This window comes from Vombatus ursinus, unplaced genomic scaffold (assembly GCF_900497805.2).
Source record: "Vombatus ursinus unplaced genomic scaffold, bare-nosed wombat genome assembly UNPS02014847.1, whole genome shotgun sequence".
NCBI classification, from domain to species: Eukaryota; Metazoa; Chordata; class Mammalia; order Diprotodontia; family Vombatidae; genus Vombatus; species Vombatus ursinus.
The window spans coordinates 23042368-23059549 of record NW_020954625.1 but is presented as its reverse complement, the minus strand read 5'-3'; the positions used below and the strand labels follow the sequence as shown (position 1 = coordinate 23059549).

At 46.1% G+C, this 17182-nt stretch overlaps 1 protein-coding gene and 1 non-coding gene across 3 annotated transcripts in view; both read left to right on the top strand.

Moving 5' to 3' along the window:
* Positions 1 to 3734: 3734 nt before the first annotated feature.
* SGMS1 (sphingomyelin synthase 1) overlaps positions 3735 to 17182 on the top strand; it is a 95275-nt gene continuing 81827 nt past the window's right edge. The window contains exon 1 of one of the 2 annotated variants that reach the window (XM_027840573.1): positions 3735 to 3817. The gene's annotated coding sequence lies outside the window, so the exon portion shown is untranslated. Of the gene's footprint in view, positions 3906 to 17182 lie in introns of both variants that reach the window. The other variant, XM_027840574.1, reaches the window with a different exon arrangement.
* LOC114026968 lies at positions 8465 to 8537 on the top strand. Its single transcript, XR_003567187.1, has one exon. It is a non-coding gene; the product is annotated as a small nucleolar RNA SNORD36 (small nucleolar RNA).

Genomic DNA, 17182 nt, shown 5'->3' with positions numbered 1-17182 from the left:
CGGTGTCCATGATAAGTGGTCATCTAGCTTCTCAGCGGCAGGGAGCTTATCCCCCCCAAACCGCCATTACCTGGAAGTTCCTATTACTTACTTATCGGCGTTCACGTTGCTTATTTCCAATAGATTGTAAGCTCCTTGAAGGCACTGATTGTTGAATATTTTCCCAGCACTCTCCCTCATGTTGGGTTCGTTGCTAACCATAAATAGTGGTCACTTAATAGATGCTTGTTGAATGACTCCTGTTCTATGTGGGAACAACTCTGGTTGTTAGCAAATTTTTCCTTTTCTGAAGCTAAAATATGCCTCCTTCTAACTTTTTCCTCTTGTTCTTTCTACCTTTCACTACCCCAGATTATTTACATTGAAGAATTCAATTAAGCATTTATTAAGTGCCTACTGTGTGCCAGGTACCGTTCATACCTGAAGGATACAAAAAAAAAAAAAAAGAAACGGTTCTTGCCCTCAAGGAACTTCTCTTCAATTGAAGAAGGCCCATCTTACCTCATTCATTGATAGGTTTCCATTGTGAATCCTAGAGACCTTACAAAAGGGACATTTATGGTTTGTTGTTTAGTTGCATCCAACTCTGTGACCCCATTTGGGGTCTTCTTGGCAGAGGTCCCAGAGTAGTTTACCATTTCCTTCTCCAGCTCATTTTACAGATGAGGAAACTGAGGCAAGCAGGGTGAAGTGACTTGCCCAGGGTCACATAGCTAGTAAGTGTCTGAGGGTGAATTTAAACTCAGGTCTTCTTGCTTCCAGGCCTGACGCTCCATCCGCTATGCCACCTAGCATCCCCCCGCCCTTATTACTTTGCTCATATCTTAACTGCACGGACTATCTTGATTTCTGAAAAGATATGTCTATGAACTAGTGATATTCTAGAACCAGTGGAACTTTCTCTTGGAAGGGATCTTAAAGATCATTCAGGCTAACCCTGAGGAGGCTAAAGGATAAGATAGCAGCGACTTACCTAAGACCAGAGAGTGCCCCAATGCTCGGATGTCCAGATCTTTTATTTTATTGTGTATTTAAGATAAGCAGTACCCCTTGTACAGATGGCACAATCACAGCATCACAGACTTAGAACTGGGAAGGACCTTGGAGGCCATCTTGGCCAACCCCTGCATTTACAGATGAGGAAACTGAGGCCCACAGGGGTTAAGCAGATTGCCCAAGGTCACACAGGTGGTAAGTGACAGCCGGAATTCGAACTCTGGACCTCTGACTCCAAATCCTGCAGTGTTTCCTCTGAACCACCCCGCCTCTTCCTCTAGTGGCTGTTCCCCAAAGTCAACATGTCACATTTTAAAAAGCATCTGTTGTCTTGTACAGGGCCTTTTCTCTCATGGAGTTTGAATAAAGGGCAAGATGAGAACTGTCCGCTTGTGGCTGATCCAGGAATTCAAGGGTCTGGACCCAAAGGCCCCGGGGAGGATGCTGGAGATGGTCTGGGCTATTCTGGGCAGAGGCTGTTCTCCCACTGGGGCCATGGATGCTGGGGAGGTTGCCTGGTAACTTGGCATTACTCTGTGGAGTGTGCTCCAAGTTGTCCAGAAGTGACTGGCTGTCCGAGATGGAACTGGCTTGCTTAGCAGAGATGCGTCAGAGAAAAGCTGTCTTTGCAAAGTATTTTGTGCTCTCAGGAGTCCAAACGGAATTCTGACTGTTTGAAGAGTTTGTGGAACCCCCCCCCCTCCCCACCACTCCCAGTGCCACTAACTCATGGAGGCTGAAGGTTTATTCTCCAAGGAAATGCTTTTATTCTTGCTGTAGGGGGTGAGCATTCTTAATGAGGCTCAATGGCAGGAAACCTCATTTTCTCCACTTGAATGTGGGCTCAGACAGCAGCATCTGTAAGTTACATGGTTCCCTTCTTCTCCTCTCTTTTGAAGTTCATTCTCTTTCTCAGGCTAGAGGGGCCCCCGTGAAGAAGTGAAGACATTGCCTCTCGGTAGGCATTTGAGGTGTCTTAACCTGTCACATTAAACTTAGGGTCTACTGCGGGCCTTTGTGAATTGTGGGCACTTGATGGTCAGTCAGTCACCATGCATTTCTAGAATACAAGCCTCCTTGAGTGCAGAGAATGTGGAAGTCTGTCTTTGTGTTTTCATCATCTGGCACAGAGGAGTTAGGTAATTACTCAGTTAATCAGAAATTCATTAAGTGCCTACTGTGTTCTATGTGCTGTGCTGTGCCCTGAAGCTGCAAAGACACAATTCCTGCCCTCAGGGAGCTCCCATTCTAGACTAGATTATGAATTGAAGGGGAGACAGCCTTCTTGGGCAAATTCTCCAAAGATTGTTAGGCTCAACTTCAGTGACCGTTGCGTAATTACGTCCATAGATGCTTTGTCTAAAAGATTGACTCGCTCTCCCTCCTCCATCTCCTAAGCCAAACACTATGGCATACCTTCACTGCCTCCTGGTTAGTTTTTCAGTTAGTAGTATGTATCATTGGATTATCACAACAACCTGAATTCTATTGTTGTTATCCCCATTTTATAGATGGGGAAACTGAGGCACTTTTGGTCTTTGGCTCTTCAGTTCTGAGCTATTTGTGTCATTGCTTATAAAGTTTTTTATGTTTCCTCTGTCTCTTTTAAAGCAACAACAAATGTACACAATAATAGTCACGTTGTGTGATGACTAATATTGATAAACTTAACCCTTCCCAGCAATCCAAGGATCTAAGACATCTCCAAAGGCCTCATAATGGAAAATGCTGTCCACATCCAAAGAAAGAAATATAGAGTTTGAATGCAGATCAAAGCATACTGTTTGCTCTTTTTTTCTTCTGTTGTGTTTTGTTTCCTCTTTCAGGTGATTTTCTCCTATTGGTTCTAATTCTTACTTATAACATCACTAATGTGAAAATATGTTTAATATGAATGTGTATGTATAGCCTATATTAGATTGCGTGCCCTCTTGGGGAGGGTGGTTGGGAGGGAGGGGGAGAAAAATTTTAAACTCAAAATCTTATGGAAATGATTGTTGATAAATCAAAATAAATTAATAAAAAAAAAAAAAGCAATAACAAAAAGAACCCATCTTCCCCGTGTGGTTCTATTTAGTGAATCTGTTAGTAAGCATTTTGGGAATGTCTTCTCTGTGCCAGGCATTGTTTTAGGCACTGGGATTACAAATGAAGCAATCTTTACACAAGAAATTTATGTTCCGCTAGGGAAGATAGTATGTATACATAGAAGAAAATTTCAAATATGTACAAAGTTTATGTGGGGGAGGGAGGGGAATGGAGGCACCGATAGTTGGGGGTGGGGATTAGGAGGACCCTCGTATAGGAAATACTGTTTGAACTGAGGCTTGAAGGAAGCTTGAGATTCCAGAGGTGAAGCTGAAGAGTCAGTGTATTCCAGGCCTGAAGGACAGCTCGTGCAGGGCCGTGAGATGGGAAATAGAATGTGGCATGCATTCATTCCGACTGGCCCATTGAGATGTCTCTCCTAGCTCTCTACGTTGGGATTCTGTGAAGGCTTGTTGGACTCTGCCCCATGCCTGGAAGTTGTAATGGGAAACATACGTTTTCTCCCTACTGATAAGCCCTTACGATCCTCCCATCACTTGTTTAGTGATTTTTTTATAGTCTGCTCGCCAAGACTCTTCCAATCGAGGACAAAAAAGAGTCGCGGACTCTGGGGTATCAAAAGGAAGGTGGCAGAGGAACTGGAAAGTGTAAGTGACCAGGCAACTGACCAGCCTCTCTCTCCCTTGTAGGTGGTGCCGACACTCTGGAACCATGTGAGGACCTGGTAGCCTGAGGAGAGCCAAGATGACGGTGACTGAGTGGATGATCAGTAGTAAGTCATCCGACATCCTTCCTCAAGCCGAATTCCTGCTAGTTAACTCTGTCCAAAGCACGTCTGCATGTGGAGGGGAAAGGAGTTAGTAAGTAGGCCAGCGGTCCGTTAAATCCATGTTTGTTTAGCCTGGAGGGACTGTTGGGATATTGCACCCTGCTCAGTGCTTTCTTAGTGTGGTGCGCCATGTTGAATGGGGGCGTCTCTATTTGGTGGAAATACTCAATGGAAGTATTTCATGGAGAAGGCCTTTGTTGGACCGGGTGGGCCTCTTGATATGCTCGGTGGTCTTCTCTACCTTCAGGAACTCGAGGTTACGGTGAAAATCTCTGATGCTCGGTTGTCGTAGGCGTCTTTGAGTTAACCTCGAGGAGCTATCGCGTTGTCCCCATGAAGGCAGACGCTGTGCTTTATGCTTTTCTTGGCTCCTTCTCTTCGTCTTGCTCCTTGTCCTCAGCAGGGCTTTAAGCTTGCAAAGTACTTTATATGTGTTGTCTTTATCCTCATAACAACCTGGTAAGGGAGGGTGCCCTTATCCCCATTTTGTAGATGGGAAAACTGAGGCTCGGGGTGGTTACATGACTTGCTTAGGGACACCCAATTCATAAGTATCAGATGCAGGACTTGCTGATTCCAGGTCTAGGTACGTCTCTCCTGTGCCACCCAGCTGCCTCGGTACATGGTGTTTGGTTGACAGAGTGACAACACAGATTTTTCTAAGATGCGTCCCATGCTTTCCTGCTGTCTTAGCAGAGCGTGTTGGACATTCTCACCATTTTGTGATGATTTGATGAATCTGGGGGTAGTTATTATCAGAGGTAGCAGCTAGATAAGGAAAGGAGGTCCTGTATCGTGGCCCTAGCTTTCAATCCCAGTTAACTACGCAGTTTTGGCCTTGGGACGGTTCACTTCCTTGTCGTCTGGGTTTTGGTTTCCTCGTTTACAAAATGAGAGAGTTAAACTAGGTGGCCTGTAATGCCGCTTCCGGCTCCGAGCCATGTGATACAACCACAAGATTTGGGGAATTTTTACTGGGTTTCCATCGTGTTTGGCAAGAGAGATGACCTGGCATCTCTGGGTTTGCCAGACCTCACTGCTTTATTTTCCACTAGACTTAGTTGCTATTAAGTATTCAATTTAGTTTATTAAGTGTTTATTTAAAAAATATTCTTTTTGTTGCCTACGTTTCCCCCGTTCTCCTTCCCAGCTAGGTGGCACAGCGGATGGAGTGCTTGGTGTGGAGTCAAGAAGACCAAAGTTCAGATCCAGCCTCATATACATATACTGAGTCACTTAACCGCTGCTTGCCTCAGTTTCCTTAACTGTAAAGTGGGGATTATAATAGCATTTACCTTACAGGATTGTTGTGAGGATCAAATGAGATCGTAGTTGCTTAACACAGTGCCTGGCACGTACTAGGTGATTAATAAATGTTTGTTTCCTTCCTTCCCATCCCGGAGAGCCATCCATTATAGCAAAGAATTTCATAGCCATTTATTAAATACCTGCCGTGTCAAAAGCAACGGGTAGATGCCAGAGAAACAGTCTGTAGAGATGGGAACCAAGGGGAAAGCGGGCCAAGGGTACGATCTGCAGAGAGTAGGTACCACATTGGGAGCCAGGATTGTCAGACAGTTATGTCCTGGGAAAGCTCTGTTACTTGCTCTGTGACCTTGGCTGAGCCCCGGGCCTACTTCCAGGCTCTGAGGATTTGTTGGCATAATTAATAACTAGTAGATTGTGAATTACTTGGGGGCGTAGAAACTATCTTACTTCTATATCTGTATCTTTACTACCTAACACAGGGCAGCTAGGTGACCCAGTGGATAGAGTGCTGGACCTAGAGTCAGGAAGACCTGAGTTCAAATCCTACCTCAGACACTTCCTAGCTGTGTGACCCTAGGCAAGTCACTTTACCCTGTTCACCTCAGTTTCTCCATCTGTCAAATGAGCTGGAGAAGGAAATGGCCAACTCCTGTAGCATCTTTGCCAAGAAAACCCCAAATGGGGTCGTGAAGAGTCAGATACAACTGAATGACTGAACAGCAAAAAATCGTTATTGTTATTCAACTAAACATTCCATAAGTATATTCCACTTGGTTGATTATTACTTCCATTCCCCCCCAGTTATCGTTTTCTTATTTCTCATGATCCTATTTGCTAAGTTGCTTCTTCTCAGTTTCCCCACTGGTAAAATGAGTGTTGGGCCAGATGACCTCAGAAGTCTGCCCCAGCACTCAGTGCTGTCTTCTGTCATCTTCTCCACATCCTGGCCCAATTATCGAGGATGCGGTTTGTAAAAGGCTAGCCAGGGCCTTATCATCAGAGAGTCACTTCCCATGCCTTCAGCTCCTGCCTCTCGCCTTGTTTTGGAATGCTAATGAAGCCGGTTTCAATCTGAGTGAATCCCTGGGTTTGGGATGAGATGCTCCATAGTGCAGCCTGACCCATTGCCTCCAGTTCAGCAGAGTGGGAATCGGACGTTTCTTTCCCTTGGCGGAGTTTAGCCCGTTCCGTTCTGTGCTCTTCCACGTCTCTTGACGGTCCTTTTGGTCTTCCTCCCCAGCATGGCGGGCTCTGCTGCTGGAGCCCTGCTGTCTACAGCCAGCTTTCACTTAACCCCCCCAGGCTCATCAAGAATCTGTGAGGAGGGGCCGCATTAGCTCAGATAATGAAGAATTGGCTTCGCACACAAGCATTCCGAGCCAGAACCCTAAAGGAGCTGACGGACATCACAGCCTGGGCATTTGTGCGTCATCCACCTGTCTGGCTGAAAGGTGTCTTTGCTGATTGGGTTTCTGGTCCGTTTCTCAGTCGCCTCTCTTGGAGTCTGAGCCGGCCCCAGCAGGAACACAGCTACACAAATGTAGGATTGAGGAGGCCTGGCTAAAGAGCAGCCCACTTGAGGAGCTCCCAAGGCTTGGGATTGACCATGAGCATAGCCTTTAGTGGGACCCAAGTGTCTCAGAACCTCCTCCCTACAAGATGAGGCCATCAAGGGATCAGGTCCAGATCATAGGAGGGAACAATCCCACTTCATTCTGCATTAGTTAGACCCCGTCTGGTCTGGAGTTTCATCCAACCACCTCAGTTTAAGATAATCCGTTGTACATGTCTTTTAAATTGCTATTATGTTCCAGGCAGTGTTCTGGGGATAAAAGTCAACAGTGAGACAATCCCTGCCCTCAAGGAACTTACATTCAATTGGGGAAGATAATGTGAACATATGTGAATAGATTTTAAAAAATATAAAAAATAAGGTGTTTGGGGAGGTGCTAGCAGCTGGGTTTCAGATGAGGCCCCATGTAAAAGGAGGCTATTGCTCCCAGGAGTCTCAGCCATGTTCAATCTGGCTTGGCCTACCTAGGACACTAGGAAAGGTCAGGAAGGTTCAAGTTCTGGTCTGCTTCTTCCTAGCTAGGTCTCCTGGGGCAAGTTGTGTGTGTGTGTGTGTGTGTCTGTGTGTCTGTGTGTCTGTGTATCTGTGTGTGTGAAGGCCATACAGGTAGAAAATGGCAGAGTCGGGATTTGAACCCAGCTCCTCTGACTCCACAGCTAGCTCTTTCCCCTCTGCCACCTCACGGTTACAGTCAGGAGCCCCAAAGGGTAATGGAAAAATCCCTCAGCTTGGAGGGAAGAGAGACCTAGATTTAACTCTTCCTCCCCTCACCTGCGTGTGACCGTGGGAAAGTCACTTTTCTGTTCTAGGCCACAGTCCCTCCCAGCTCTCCTGAGTCTCATTGGCTGACTGAGTGACTGCTGTGGACATCACCGGGTCAGTCTAGTGTTTGCTCCCTGCCTTCTCACCATTGCATGAGCCCTGCTCTCTCTGGCCATGGAAGGCTGTCATGCTGGTTGTTAGCTACAAATGATTTCCTTCCAAAATGACACAATATTTGAGGACCGAAGGCCCGATGACATTCTTCAAGCCCGGCTTTGTTTTCAGAGCTCGAGTTTGCTTTCCGGCCCATTCTGCGTTTTGCTTGTTGGCCTGCCTAATTACATTCTTCATTTTGGTCCCCTTGGTGCTGGGACCTGATGGGACTCTGCCCACAGCAGCCTTCCCTCCCGTCTCTCATTTTATCTCCTTCTCAGGGTGGAAAAACAGAATGAAGTGCTCTCAATGTCCTGGCTTTAATGAGCTTGTTGGAAGAATAATTCTGTTCCCTGTGAATTTCCAGTTTAGTTCTGACATTCAAATGTCCGTGCTGCTCATGGTTCCTTTCCTTTAGAATGATTTTCTAAGCCAGTTCATATACACCCAAGGAGAGCTTGTGACCTTGAGCAAACGTTTCCTTGGGCCTCGATTCCCTCTGTCTGTGAGATGAGGAATCTGGGGGCAGTGAGCTCTCAGGCCCCTTTTATCTCTATATGGAGTCTATAAAATGTTAACTACAAGATTTCCCTATGGGAGACCTAAAGTGGGGGATAATGGGACCACAGGACCCTCCATCAGGATCTGGGAGGACCTTGAAGCCATCTAGTCCAATTTCCTTATCTTACAGATGTAGAAACTGAGGCTAGTGAGGTGAAGTGGTATGTCTAAGGACACACAAGTAGTGAGGGTCAGAAGCAGGCTTTGAGCTGGAGTTCTTAAGCAGTGACCTCTCCACCACTTCTCACTACACCATCATTGTTGCATAATAATTGAAGATGATGTTAATGTTCCTTCATCTGAAGAAATCCTATGAAGAGAAAATCACATTATCTCTGATTCAATCCTGTTTGTTGCTCAACAACCTCATCTCTGTCTACTGGGCAAGGCAGGGGGTCTTCTTCAGGCCTGAGGCAGCAAAGAGGCATTTATCCTGTAAAATAGCCTGTAAAATAAATAAAATAAAATAAAGTAGCCTATAAAAGCACTTCAAGGATTTAGAGATTCAAGAGCCTTAGAATCTTAGGCCAATATCATGATTTTCCTTTGTAGCACCCACCCCCTTGGGGTTGCTTGATAGCATAGCCTTCTCTGCCCCCCTTTTCCAGTCTCTCCACACATTCTAGAGTAGGTGCAGATATTCTGACTCCTACAAACTCTACATGGGACTGTGAGCTTGCCTTTGATGCTTGCTGAAATTCTAAAATGCATGATTAAAGGGATGGTTAGTGGACATTTAGAAAAGGAAGCAGTGACCACAGAGAGCTTCAACAAGAACAGGACATGCCGGGTTAAGCCTGATTCATTTGTTACCAGCACCCCTAACCTAGGAGATTAGGAGATGCTGTAGGTAGGGGTTTTTGTTATCTGGATTTTTAGCAAAGCTTATGTTAATCTTGTGGAAAGATGCAGTTATGACCTGTGGCCTGATGGTACAATTAGGTAGAGGGAGCTCCCACCTTGATTTGGCCACAGATCATTTTCTGAATCTTGAGGTGAATGTTGTCGGTAGGGATTGGAGTTAAAATCAGAAAACTGTTTTCATTAAGAGCAAACAGTGCACACCTGGTAATGAGCGGACTCAGGGAGTCTGTGCAATTTTTAGGGGGATTTTAGAGTTAATATGTGTTAATTCTCCTCTGACTATGGCTAAGCAGAAAAACAGTTGGTGTCCTGGGGAGAGATCTGGAGTGAGATGGCGCAGGCTGATATCCTGGCTCAGCCCCGTGGTACCGGTGTGACCTTCTGCTACTCACTCAATTAACCTTTCTGAGCCTCGTCTGCCCCGTAGGTAAAACCGGGGAGCTAGACTGGATGATTACCAGCTCTCGGTCTGTGACTTTGGTGGTTCTAATTATTTTTAAAAAACTTTTCTGCCGCCTCCTTCTTTTCCTCTTCCACCTCCTCCTCTGTTCTCCTGCTGGACTCTCCAATCTGATACTCCAGCTCCTGCTGTGGGCTTGGATTTGTTAGCGTTCACCAGGCCCAGACCCAGACCCACATGTCTACTGCTTGGCCATCTCAATGTTGTCAGTCAGATATCTCAAATAAATAACCCGAAGAACTTCCTTAAAAAAGTTTAGTGAGTTCTTTTTGAGGAACTGAGATCATTTCAGGAAGTCCTTTTGTACATTCCATCTCTCTGCTTTTTCGGAAGTGGCTTGTCCTTTCTTCTTGATAGGATGAAGGGTTTCAACATATCCTACAGAATTAACAAATGGAGATCCTGCTCCTAACTTGGCAAAAAGCTTGAACCTGATCTGCAGCCTGTTCATCATTTCTTATAGCATAATAGTATTCCATTACATTCATATACCACAACTTATTCAGCCATTTCCCGATTGATGGGCATCCCCTCAATTTCTAGTTCCTGGCCACCACAAAAAGAGCTGCTATAAATATTTTTGTACATATGGGTCTATTTTTATGATCTCTTTGGATTACAAACCTAGAAGTGCTACTGCTGGGTCAAGGATATGCACATTTTTATAGTCCTTTGGGCATAGTTCCAAATTGCTCTCCAGAATCGTTGGATCAGTTCACAACTTTACCAACAATGCATTCATGTGCCAGTTTTCCCACATCTTCTCCAGCATTTATAATTTGCCTGGTTTGTCATGTTAGCCAATCTGATAGGTGTGATGTGGTACCTCAGAGTTGTTTTGATTTGCATTTCTCTAATCAACAGTGATTTAGAGCATTTTTTCATATGACTATAGATGGCTTTAATTTCTTTCTCTGAAAACTGCCTATTCATATCCTTTGACCATTTATCAATTGGGGAATGATTTGTATTCTTAGCAATTTGACTCAGTTCTCTATATATTTTAGATATGAGGCCTTTATGAGAGATGCTGGTTCATATGAAGACATATGAGCAATGAGCCCTGACCCAGACGGGTTTACATTCTAGTTGGGAAGATGACCTGTGCTTAAAAACAATAAATACTGGCCAAGGCAACGTGGCATTATATAAAATGAAGAGCTGGAGAGGTGTGCTCCATTCTGTGGGGTCACGATGAATGACCAAATAACAACAAAGAGTTGGAAGGGTCCTTAGAGATTACCTAATTCAACTCCTTTGTTTCATGTAAGGGTCAGGCATAGTAAGCCACTTGTCCAAGGTTACATATGCAGCAAGTAAGGACCAGAATCGGGGAGAAGCTGGGTCCTCTGGTGCCACAGCCAGGGCCAGGGGATGGCACAGGTTCCATCCAGGCTGGAGACGTGGTTGTCCTTTGTTCTCGAAGAGGACCAAAGTGACCTCATTATGTTGGAGTCAAGGCACTGTGTGTCCCGTTATATTCTAAATAGGTAGCATGGTGCCTGACATAGAATAGGCGCTTAAAAGCGTGTGTTACATGAAAAGACATATATGGGAGGAGGTAGGGCATTTGAGGAATGATGAACGGATCATCTTGGCTAGAGGGAGAGTTCTGAGAGGAGGGGGATATTGGGAAACGAGTTTGGAGGTGCAGGTTGTATCCAGTGTATAGAGAGCCCTGAACGCCAGATTAAAGACACTTTATCATTCAGAATATGGGTCATCTGAGGGAATTCTCAAGAAACTAAATAGAGATTGAAGGCTTCAGCTACCTGGATGGTATTTTCCATGTGGTATTTATTCTATATGGATTTTGGGGGAAGCCTTTAGAGAAGAGGAAATAGTATGGCATGGTGAACTGAGTTCTGGACCTAGATCCAGGAGGACTTGGTCCCAGATTCTGCTTAGAGACATACGAGCTGCATGACCCTGGGCCAGTCTCTTCACTTGTGGGCCTCAGTTTTATCTTCTATAAAACGAAGGAGTTGGACTAGATAACTTCTAATGCCTCATCCCGCTCTAAGTTGATGATTTTCTGATAAATCTCATCTTCTTGGAACTGGACCAATAATGTTTTCTCTAAAGAGAACTTGGTTTTCCATTTGACTCCTATAATGAACTGAAAATAGTATCATGGGAGGAAAAAAAATCCCTAATGGAAACTTGATGATAAAATGGTGGCTGGGTGGTACAGTGGAAAAAGTATTGAGTCAAGAAGACCTGAGTTCAAATCCTGCTTCAGTTCAAATCATTGTGTGACAATGGCAAATCACTTCTCTCTCTGGTCCTTAGTTTCTTAATCTTTGAAGTAAGGAGGAGATTGGACGAGATGACCTCTGAAGTCCCTTCCTGTGCCTTCCAGATCCTATGAACTATCACAGCTCTTGGTGGACCTACCCATCTCCATGCTGGGAGCCCAAAATCAGGCCCAGGATACCATTCCTCTCTCAGTTTGAGCTCCTTATAGTCTTCTCCCATGTGGGAACTTCTTGGCCATTTCCGAAGTTGGTGCTGTCTGGCAGTAAATGCCAACCTTTGCCCATTTTCAAGACCAGTCTTTTTCTTCTGCGATGTTCAGTGATATGTCAGTTTCTAGATTCTTTTAAATCTGTTTCTTCCAAAACAGTGTTTTTAGGTCATAGAGGCCCAAGGAAGTAAACTCTTGGCTTCCCCAAAATTGCTCATATTTTTAGTTGACTTCATTGTTCTATAATGAGGAGAAAATTAAGTTGAGACCAGATTCCAACTGCATCAATTCTTCACTTTGAGGAAGTGGGTGGGGTGGAGGGTATTCACCCTTAACTTTATTGACTGAACAACTGTTCTCAGCTTACCTTGTATCCCTGTCTCTGTGCATTCTGTTCTCCTCTACCCTCCAAAAGGGAGGTACATTGAGGACAGAAACAGTTTTTATGTGCACTTATGTCCCCAGCATGGCAGAGTTAATACTTTATAAATGTTTGTTGATTTAAATTGAACTGACTTATTCTTAAAATTATGCGTTATCCAAGGTCTCATCCAGCTATAAAATTGTGTCTTTTATGAATCATGTTTTTGGTCCATAGACCACATTTCTTCCATTTAGGGGAAATATTGTTCCTAATTCATTGGCCAATAGGGCATCTGCCCTCTTTTCTTATGTACCTTGACATCTTCTTTTAAGTCTTATGAAATCCATACCTAAACCACTTATCCCAGTGTTGTTACCACATTCTCTCTCCTCTGAGCTCTCTTTGGTATTTCTTTGGTATACTTGTTCGGATCATGGAATCATAAATTTAGACCTGGAAAGGACCCTAGAGGTCATCATGTTCAATCCTCTCATTTTACTGATAAGGAAACAGACCCAGACATGGGAAGGTCACAGAGTTAGTGCTAGAATTTGAACCCAGGTCTGCTGACTCTTAAAATCAGAGCTCTTTCCACTGAACGATTCTGCATCCAATTTATGCAGGTATTAGTCTTTATTATAGTTGTATAGCTAGGTTCCCAGGTTCTCGAAGCCTAGATTTTAAAGTTGGAGAAGACCTTAGTCTATACCCTTTATTTTGCCAAGTAGGAACAGCCTTCCTCTGACTTTACAGGTGGGGGAACTGAATCTCAGAGACAGTCAGGTGCTTGTCCAACGGTCAGTCAGTAAACATTAAGCAACTACTATGTGCCAGGCACTGGCTAAGCGCCGAGGATAAAGAAAAGAGGCAAAAGACAGTCCCTATCCTCATGAAGCTCACAATGTAAGGGGAGAGACAACAAGCAAACAGATATATATAAACAAACTATGTACAGGATAAGTAGAAAATAGTTAAGGAGGGAAAGGACTAGAATTAAGAGGGGTTGGAAAAGGCTTCCTGTAGAAGATGGGATTTAAGTTGGGACTTACGGGAAGCCAAGAGGCAGAGATGAGGGAAGAGAACATTGGGAACATGGAATACTGTCAGAGAAAATGGCCTGGAGAGATAACATGTCTGGTTTGTAGAATTGCCAGGAGGCCAGGGTCGGTGGATTGAAGAGTACCAGGTAAGGCTGGTAAGACGGTGAGAAGACTGGAAAGGCAGGAGGAGCCAGGTTCTGAAGGGCTTTAAAGGAGAAACAGAAGATTTGGTTTTTTATTCTGGAGGCAATGAAGCCATTGGAGTTTATTGAGTGGGGTGGGGTGGGGTAGGGTGGGTGTGTTTTAGGAAAATCACTTTATGTAGATGGCTGAATTGGAGTGAGGAGAGACCTGAGCCAGGCCGACCCCCCCTCCCCCCCCCCCAGCAGCTACTGTAGTACTCCAGGTGTGAGATGGGTCTGCACAAGGGTAGGGGCTGTGTCAGGCAAGAGAAGGGGACATATTTGAGAGATGTTGCAAAGGTGAAATCGACAGGCCTTGGCACCATATTGGATATGGGGGGGTGAGAGAGAGTGGGGAATTGAGGCTGACCTCTACATTGTGAGCCCCAGGGACTGGGAGCATAGTGCTTCCTTCCAAAATAAAAGGGAATGCCAAAAAAAAAAAAAAGACTCAGACCCTGGGCAAGTCACTTAACCCCAGTTGCCTTAAAAAAAAAAAAAAAGACCCAAAATAGAAGGGAAGGTGAGAGAAAAGAAAGGTTCAGGGGGAAAGGCAATGTTTTGTTTTGGACATGTTGAGTTTAAGATGTCTACTGGACATCTAGTTCATGATGTCTGAAAGGCAGTTAGAGATAGGATTGGAGGTCAGCAGAGGGGTTGGGGCAGCATGGGTAGATTTGAGGTTAAATCCAGGGGAGCTGATGGGATCACCAAGTGAAGCCATAGAGAGGGAGAAAGAAGAGGGCCCAGGACAGAGCTTCGAAGGATTCCTGTGGTTAGAGGTATGATCCAGAGGAGGATCCAGCAAAGGAGGCTGAGAAGGATGGTCTGCTAGGTAGGTGGAGAACCAGGTGAGAGGGGTTTCCTGAAAACCTAGAGAGAAAGAGAGTGTCGAGGAGAGAGTGATCACCAGTGTCAAAGGCTACGGACCAGACAAGAAGTGTGTGCACTGAGAAAAGCCCATTGGATGTGGCAACTGAGAGATCATGAGTAACTTTGAAGGAGCAGTTTCAGTGGAGTGATGGGGTTGGAAGCTGGATTATAAGGGTTTAAGAAGGGAGTGAGGGGAGAGAAATCAGAGGCACCTTTTGTAGATGGCCTTTCTGAGGAGTTTAGTCTCAACAGGCAGAAGAGATAAAGGATGATAGTGGGTGTGGAAGGATCAAGTTAAGGTTGTTTGAGCATGGGGGAGAGGTGGACATGTTTGTAGGCAGTAGGGAATGAGCCAGTAGAGAGGGAGGGATTGAAAATAAGTGAGAGACCATTTGGAGAGAAAGAACTGAAGTATGTATAGAATGAGTTTAGGCGCGCGCGCGCGCGCGTGCGCGTGTGTGTGTGTGTGTGTGTGTGTCTAATGGTAGCCATCTCTAGGGCAGGGGGAGGGGAGAGGGAAGGAAAAAAGGAAAAAAAGAAATTTTCATGATAACTTCATTATGTATGTAAAAGAAATAGCAAGTTGTACATAATAGATTTGTAGTTTTCATGTACAGTCTTTTTTATATTATTATATATTATATTATGTTTTGGAAATGCTTGTTTTAATCCATAAATTGAAAAGAAAATAAAGAAAAAAGTGAGAGATGGAGATGACAGAGCAGTCAATCTCTCAGAGGAGCCAGGATGGAAAGGGACTGCTTGAGTAGGTAGAGCGGTTAGCCTTGGTGAGAGTAAGGCTGCCTCTTCACGTGAGACAAGGGTGAAGGAGGGGAGAGGGGCAGAAGGCCCAGAGTGATGGGAGATGAGGAAGAGGAGAGAAAAGGGGGCTCACAGTGAATTTTTCCTTTAAAATATGAGGCGAAGATCTCAGCTGAGAGGGTGGGGGGAGGAGGAGCCAATGGGAGGTTTGAGGTGAGATGAAAAGGTTTGGGAGAGCTGCTGTGGGGAGTAGCAGAATTAGTTTATGAGAGCGGTGTGTGAAGCTGGGCTACAGGGCCAGCACCCTTCGTTCACCTGGGAGCTCTGGGGGCTTTGTATTTAAACTGTATCTTCTGAACACAGTGCCTAATACCAAGATCATGGGGTCCTGGATCTAATGCTGGGAGTCATTTGTTAAGTGCCTACTGTGTGCCAGGCACGGTGCTAAGTCCTAGGGATACAAAGAAAGCCACAAGACAGTCCCGGCTCTCCTGGAGCTCACCATTTCATGGGGGAGGCATCGTAGACACTAGTAGGTACAAGCAAGCCATGTTCGGGTTCAGCTGGGGAGACTCTTAGAGAGGGGATGGGCCAAGGCTTCTTACAGAAGGTGAGCCTTGAAGGAAGGGGAGGCAGACGGGCAGGTCCTGGGTGAAGAGGAGGAGGAAAAGGGAGAAAGAGACAGATGGAAGAGAGATAGAGATAATTCATTCCAGGCCTGAGAGACAGCCAGGGAAAATTCCCAGGGAATGCCTGAAAAAGAAGGAAGGGGGCTGAAACCATAAATGTTGTATTTGAATCCAAGCCCTTTGACTGCAGGCCTGGCGGTCTGTACTGTGTGCCCCCTTAGCTGCTCCAGTGGGCGGTGGGATTTTAGCTGGAACTTGAAGGAGGTAAAGATGAGCAAAGAGAGCGTGAACATTCCAGGCATGGGATGGCTACGGAAAGTGCTCTGAGGCTGGAGATGAGGGTATTGTGTGAGGGATAGCAGGAGCCGCAGAATTGTGTGGAAGAGATTCTGGCTCTGGATTTGGAGGACTTGGGTGCAAATGCTGCCTTTGAAACTATCTGGGCGGTTTTGGGCCCCAGTTTCCTCATCTGTACAATGGAAGGGTCGGCTTTTAGGACCCGTGAGCCCCACCTCCCTCTTCAGGCTAGATGTGGGCTCCTTTAAATACATACAAAGTACCTCTAATGGGCTAGTTCCAAAGGATCTCTAAAGACCTTTCGAGATTTCCCTTAGCTTAGAGGGACAGTGGTTTGCTATAAATGCTTGGGGGAAAAAGCAGTGAGAGTGAGGGGCCCAGGAATCTGAAAGTTCCTCCTGGAACTGTAAGTGAAACCCTCCTTGGCCCGAGGAATCCGAGCCTGACTCATTGCTTCTCCGCTGGAGGCCGGGGCCCCACCCTTGCATTCCAAAAAAGCTCGGCCTCCCAGACACACCCTCGAGCCCAGGGCGGCCACCTCTGGAGGCCGGACTCTTGGGCCTGGCCAGCTGGAGGCTAACGGGAAGGAGGAGGCAGGCCCGCCTCCCGCAGGGCTCCTTCCTTCAGCCAGACTGGATTTCCCAGTGCCTCCTCCCAAGCGCGGAGCCTCCCTCCTCCCCTGGCCGCACGTCACTTGTACCCCGTGCCAGACGGCCCTACGGGGGAGCAGAGGAGTACCCCGCGTGCCTGCCAGCCTTGACCTTCCCTCCTGGGAGTGCGAGCTTGCTGTCCCTCTGGGGGCTTCGGGCGCGCCTGGGAGTCCCCAGGGCGGAGGAGACACGGGAGGAGCCAGGCTTGCGTCGGTCTCTCCAGCCTGGCGTGAGTTCAGGGGCTGAGCGCCCAGCCAGCCGAGCTCCAGAGCCGGTCGCTGAGTCTTGTGTGTGCCGAGGAAGTGCGCTTTTTAACCAGACACTCTGGCCCTGGCCTTGGGGCTTGGAGCGAGTGAAAGCGACGAGCCGGTGAAAGCGACGAGCCGGTGAAAGCGACGAGCC